The following is a 7,665-nucleotide window of genomic DNA, read 5'->3' on the forward strand; positions in this document are numbered from 1 at the left end:
CCAATCGGCAATTCGGTTGGTGGAGAATCCTGTTTTTCATGCAAGAACTAAACATGTGGAAGTACATTACCACTTTGTTAGGGAAAAAGTTTTTGCAATAAGATTGAGATGTAAATCAAGACAGATGAGCAAATTGTTGACTTGTTTAAAAAGCTTGAGTATTGGAAAGTTTGAACATTTACGTCAGCATGGCGTGATTCAAAGAATATGGCTAACATTGGGGAGTGTGAAAATTCAATTAGCCTAAATAAGTTCACACCTAAATTAATTTGATGCCATTGCTTACATCAATTTAGTTTTGATGTCATTGTTTACATCAATTTAGTTAAGTGAAAATTAAGTATTTTTCTCATGTTTTAATTTCAATGGTTTAGATTATTTAGTGCTTATTTTAATGAGTGGTTTAGATTGTTTCTTGTAACCTATAAACCCTTGTATTTGAGTTTTATCATCCAACAATCAAAGCTTAATTAAAGCATTTGAAAGCTTTCTTAAGAGTTCTTCCCTTTTGTAATTTTGTGAGATTATTCTAAAGAGAGTTTTTCTTCTCGATCAATTAGAGTTTTTACTCTATTTTGATTCTACAGTGCTATTGTAGAAGATACTAATCATATTCTTCGCTTATGACATGCTTCTCTTCTTGTGTGGAATGAACCTATCAAGTTAGATAAATTAACTGAATTTGTGTCAATTGAGTTGAAGGACTGAATGGGTATCAACCTTACAAACTTGAATTACCTTGCCATCGATGGTGTGAATTGGGATCTCATGTTTGGTGCGATTGTCTAGAATTTATGGTTGTCCCGTAATGCAAAAGTGTTTATCGTCCATGTATGGGGGTGTTGATATTATTAAATATAGTTGACATTTGGTTCTTACGACTATTCATGTAACTGAGAAGGAACCTACAAAACAAATGATATCACATACAGAGTGTCGAAGTCCTTCACATTGGTTACCTCCAAGCTAAATGGATTAAAATAAACACAAATGGTGGTCGTCGCGGCACTGATGGTTTTACCTCTTGAGGTGGAGTTGCTCGGGATACTACAGGTTCATGGCAATTTGGTTTTCATAAATTTATTGGTATATGTTTGGTGATTGATGTCAAGCTTTGGGCCGCATACGTTGGACTTTTATTAGCTTGGGAAGTAGGTTATACAAACATAATTCTTGAATTGGACAACTTGGAAGCTATTCGGTTTCTTAGGAATGATTATGATGGTCTTCATCCCATGTTTAAGCACCTAGCTGATCTTTGACAATGTATTTAGATTGTTTAGATTCTTCACGTGTGCCGCGAAGGTAACAAAGTGGCAGATGTTTTGTCCAAGAGTGCCAACTTTAATTCTTTTAACTCTACATTTCTTGAGAATGCTCCAGTGTGGTTAGAGCCTCTGCTACAGGCAGATTTACTAAACCCCTAAATTGTGGTTAGTTTTATTTACTTGAGTGGATTGTGATGGCTTGTCCACTTGATTTGTTTGTGTATTGTTGATGTTCCTTTTGGTATTATCATGTGTATTTTTTCCTCCGGCTAGGTTTAGGGGTTTTTTAACGAGGCACGTGATATTACCTCCCAATGTATGTTTTATCACATGAATACATACCATTTCACCAAAAAGAGTATGGTGTCAAAACCTTTCTAAAAGGGGTATTATTTTTTTCTTTTATATTATACATATAATTTATATGGAAAAAAAGTTTAGAAACTTTGGGGTGTCGATTGACACTCCCTAAATATATATTGGCTCTTATAGTGGGGTAGATGAAGAGAATTATGATAATTATGTAGATAATAGTGATTTAAAGTGATTAAATGATGAACAATTGGTATAAGATGACGACGGTGGTGAAGTGCCTAGACTAAAAGAAAAGAAAGGGTATTATACAGGGATGAAGACTTGCAACCTGTTGTAGAATTCAGAAACATTCTTATGGAGATTAATGAAGATGATGTAAGAGAATATACTGGTTACTTAGGGTCTTCAGATATAGGTAGTTATGTGACAGATTTAGAAAAAAGATTTTGTTTCTATGGAGATAAGTAAGATATTCTTTGATGATTCTACAGTTATGTCCAGATTTTTATTAGGATGATATTTGAAAGTCTAAAATAGTTGAAGGAATCACTTTATGCATATACGGTAACCCATAATTTTGACTTCAAGGTTGAAACCAATACACAACAGAAGACAAAATGGTGCCCTTTTTTATTTTTATGCTTCTTTAGATAAATGTGATATGTGCTATAAGATCGAGACATTAAAATATCGAGTATCAATGTTCTATTATTTTCAAGAACAAAAGGGAAAACTATCAATTGGTATGAAGGCATTTTCTTAGCAAGATTAGGATTCCCAACTTAAAGCCGGTAGGAATGCAAAAAAAATATTAGAAATGAGTTGAAGGTTGATCTGAATAGAAATACTTGTCGAAAAATGAGATATTGTTGTATAGAGCAAATCAGGGGTAAAATCGGTTATGAGTTCAATAAATTATTTGATTATGTATTTGCTCTAAGGAGCGCATATCTGAATGGTACTCTTACACTTATGATTGAAAGACCACTATCAAAGATATTCCAAAATTTATGAGGTTATACATATGTTTTAGTGCATTGAAATAAGGGTTTAAAATGTATTGTAGACTTGTTCTGTGTTTAAATAGTTGTCCCTTGAAAGGGTATCTGAAGAAATAAATTTTATTGGTTGTTGATAGAGATGAAAATAATTAGTTTTTTCTATAATTTGGGCTATTGTTGAGGTAAAAAAATAAATAAACATGAGCATGAATTTTGAAAAACATCCAGACTGGCTTGCATTTTGGAAACAATGACAAATTCACTGTAATCAATTATATGAAAAAGATTAATGTTCTAATAGATATTTTTCTTCTTTTATTTATATTTATAGAAAATATTTATATTAAAATTGATTTTACTTTTTTGCAATACTGTTGAAATTGTTTAAAGAAATTCTTATATGTTTATCAAAATATGGAACATAGATTTTGCGTCAAATATATGTATATAAATTGGAAGACTATGTAACTGATGAATACAAGACAAATGTCTATTATGAGTTACATAGTTCTGTCTTGCCTATTATTTCAATTGAAAATTTTGAACAGACACAAATATGGGCAGTATTGACCCATCTTTGAAAAAGAAACTCGCTGACAGACCAAAGCAAAAATGAATAAGGGAAGAAGGTGAACCAAAGAATGGGGAAAATGTCAAAACTAGGATAAAAAATGAGTTACAGATCATGTGAAAACATTTGGACACAACATTAGAACATGTCATGTCAAAATTCAAACTAAAGTAAGTGTAATGAAACCAATGATTAACTTTATATCATTTTTAATTTTTATATTCGATTGTTCTTATCACAAATGATTTAATATGTAGGTTGTGGGTCAAAATATTGAGGCATAGTCAGATGTAAACAAAAATGTGGAGGTAGATGAAACTGTCAATCAGCCTAAACAACGTTCATCAGCAGAGGTAAATTTATTAGTTTAAACATAATTTTTAAAATTATTTTTTTAACAACTAACATTGATAAAACTTATAAAATAAATATTTTACTTACAACACATATCACATGTTACACTAACAATTAGAAGAAAAATGACAGCAAGAGTGTTGATTTCTTAATCTCATTCAATAGCCTCTCAAACCTTTTTGATCAACTGCACAATCAACTAAGGCAACCAATAGCAACATGACCTTTAAACTAACTCCATGGAAGAGTAGCTCACAACCCACAATTTAGATATAATATGTTATTTTATGATATTAAACATATTTTTATAATCATTGTTAAACTTGTTTAGAACTAATATGTTATATTAGTATTTTTTGTCTACAACTACAAGCAAAAGCTCTTTTGTCAAACATTGCATTATAAGTGCAAAAAAATAAAAATAAAATGAATGTTTATAACATTTGCAACAAATCAATTTATTATGCTTATTAGTTACTAATGAATTTGTTTGGACAATATAAACTCTTATATCTTAAATAAGTTATTGCATTTGACATAAAGTGTTTCAAAATTTCATACCAACATTTAATTACATTCAATAAAAGTATGTTTACATCATATGGTAATTGATTAAAACATTAGCTACCCACATAATTAACAATTCAGTAGTAAATTCTCTAAAAACCCAAATTTAATTTAAAAATACATTATCCATGACGTATAAAATATTATCTTATAGAATAATGCATTGTTCTTAGTTTTTCCACTTCAACTTTGTATGATCTTATTTTGTCTGAACGAATTTTAGTCTTTTTCACCAGCCTTTGAACATCATCTGTTTTGATGTTTTTTTTTTTTTAATTCGTTGTTTTCCATTCTAATTTCTCTATTCTCAGTGTCTGAAGTTGTTTAACTACATCCGCATTCCTTTTCTTCCCTTTCAAGTCATTGAAAGAAATCACAAGCACTCTATAAATATTTATAATCAAGTACATTAAAAATCATGCTAACACTAAAAAAATAATACAATCCTAACTTATAATTTTTAACATTTTAAATTTCCTAATGTGTTTAGAATGTAACAACTTTAATAATGAATTTTCACGTCCTTTCTATCTTCAAGTCAATTAAAAAACATAACTTACTTCTTTGTTCCATAAAATTTTCTTCCTTTACTCCAAGGTCTATTTGAAGTGCAAATAAGGGCTTTTAATCCACGATTGCAATGTACGACTCTTGAACCACTTTGAGGTTTTATACTTTCAGTGAACACCCTTTGCCTATTGGGTTTGAAAAGAAGAGTATTTGAGAAAAGAAGGGAAAACTTCTTTGAAGAAGAAAAAACGGGAAAACTTTATTTTTTGAATTCACCAATTTAAAAGAGTTCAAAAACCCTAGATTGAAGAAAAGATGGGAAAACTTCTCTGAAGAAGAAGGTGAGATAAATGAAAGGTTATTATGTTCTATTTTTTTATTTTGTTTTAATCGAGGGTGGGTTGTGTTTTTTTACATTTAATTTATTTTCTTTAATTTTTATGTAAATAAATATTTAACATGTCATTTATCACTTTTTTATTGGCTTACGTGTTTTTTAACTAACGTTGCTTTTTCATTTAAAATATTCACATATTAGAATTTTAGGTATCTGATTTGGCCAAAAAGTGAGATGACTATCCAGCTCAGTTGGTAGAGCATAAGGTTAAGAACCTTGAGGTCATGGGATCGAGTCCCACAGAGGGTATTTCATAATTTGAAGGTCTTTTACGGAAGTTGCTCTCAACCTGGTGTTGGGGGCAGCCTACTATCTTACCTCCTCCTTACCCCATTACATATGGGAACAAGGGACATCCATTGATTTGGCCAAAAAGTACTTTAGGTACGTAAAAGAAAAATGTGATATACTTTAGGTATTTATTTGTGATATAAGCCAAAAATATATTAGGGTTAGATTAATTTTGGGTAAAATGGTCTCCAATTATAAGATATTACTTTATTTAGTCATTTGATTATTAAAAGTTACAAAATTATCCCCAATTATAGGAAGATTTATTGAGTCTCTCAACTATTAAAAGTTACAAAATAGTTACTCAACTATACATTATGTTTCAAATTCGTCATTTTCCATTAAAAATTTAATGATCGTTTGAGATGTATGTTAACGTATTGACTGAGATATGATACATGATAGTCATTTGAGATTATGAGATCATATTTTATCATATCTCAGTCAACATATTAGCAAAGAACTTAGGCTACTGCCAAAATTTTAATGAAAAAAAGACGAGTTTGGAATATAATGAATAGCTAGGCGACCATTTTGTAACTGACAATAGTCGAGGGACTCAACAAAGCAACTCTCTATATTCGGAGGACTATTTTGGAACTTTTAATAGTCAAGAGACTCAATAAATCAATATCATATAATCGGGAGACCATTTGTATACTTTACCCATTAATTTTTTATGATAATTTTGAATGGTGCTTAAGAATATCTCGATGCGATTAACAACCAATTGATCTATTGAGATGAGACACTAGATTCTTTAAGTAAGGTTAGGTGTTCAAATCCTAACGTTTGCTAATAGAATAAACTGGATTAGGAGAGTTATCATAGTATTTGCAGTATCTTATATAGATTAATCAATTAATAAATCGAATACCAATGGTTATGCTAGAAAAAGAGAATATCTCAATGTGAGTCAAGATAATAGTCTAATAATATATATTTTTATATCTTTTTATTAGGTCTTTATTCTATCAAATACAAATGAAAATTATGTGTATATGTGTATCAAGTTGAGTGAGAGTTTTTGTAATAAAAGCCGGGTCAAATCTTAAGTCGTGTGAAACCTCTCTAAATACATATAAAATCAGATGATGAATTATAGGAATATAGGTATCAGTAATGTTTGTGTTGTTTCTATGACGCCGGGATAGGAAAATCAAACTGTTTTTCAATCACCGAACATCTAGGGCGAAAATCATATGGTTGTGTCCATCACGAAGGGTAAACCAAGTAAAAGGTCAACTCTAAATGGGTGGTGTGAATCTTCAAACAAAGGATCGGTTAAGAACTTTAATGTCCCAATTATCAAAGGTTTGAAGGTTAAGAAGCAACAGTCTTATAAGAATTCGGGTCGATCATTGCTTAGTGATTAGGTCCAATCAGCATCTAGAATGCTAGATACTGCTACGATGGGTCATAAGGACGATGATGAATATGTTGAACACCAAACTAAACTTGTCTATGGAGCCAATGGCTAGTGTTGTTACCACTGCTAACCCACTTTCGGGTGAGATTATTTAATTGCTAGTTTTCTATATTTAGTTGTATATTTTGGAACAGTCAGGACGTGACAAGCTCTTCTTTTCGATGATATTTTAACAACTTTGTGTCGGATTTTAAACCCTTGATGGTGGCTATGTTAGAAACGAGAATCAGTGGCCAAAAAGTTGAAAGAGTGATTTTTAGTTTGGATTTTCTATTTTTTTTCCGTGTTGAGACTCAAGACTTAGTGGGGGAATTTGGATACTTTAGCAGAATAACATTCAAGTCAATATCGTTTACATCTTGAACCAATTTATTCATGTTTAGATCCATTTTCAAATTTTACACCATTTGATGCTCATTACAATTGTGTATGGTAGTCCTCACATTGCTAATCGGTTAAATATTTGGCCTCAGCTCTCTCAAATTGATCTGGAGGATTACTTTTTATGGCTTCTTGGTGGTGATTTTAACGCTCCACTTAACTCTAATGAAAAAAAGGGGTGCAGTTGGTAGATGCGATGTAAGTAATAGTTTTTCTGATTTCATTTTTTATAATACTTTAATTGATGTTAATTATAGAGGTCCCCCTTTTACTTGGTCACGTGGTTCAATGCATCAACGCCTTGACCGCTTCTTGACTAATGAATGTTGTATGAATAGGTTTCAAGAGACGATGGTATTAAATCTAGATCGTTTGGGTTCAGATCAACGACCCATTTTCATACATATCAAAACTGTAGTTTTTAATTGTGTTCCCCATTCTTTTCGCTTTTTTTTCTATTGGCGGGATCGCTTGGATTTCAAGGATTGTTATGTTGAAACTGGGGTAATTCTATGACTGTGCAGGATAATTTATGCAGTCCCTGGTCAAAACTCATTGATTGGAATACAAATGTTTTTAAG

The sequence above is a fragment of the Hibiscus syriacus genome, unplaced genomic scaffold, assembly GCF_006381635.1.
Source record: "Hibiscus syriacus cultivar Baekdansim isolate YM2019G1 unplaced genomic scaffold, ASM638163v2 tig00110503_pilon, whole genome shotgun sequence".
Lineage (NCBI taxonomy): Eukaryota > Viridiplantae > Streptophyta > Magnoliopsida > Malvales > Malvaceae > Hibiscus > Hibiscus syriacus.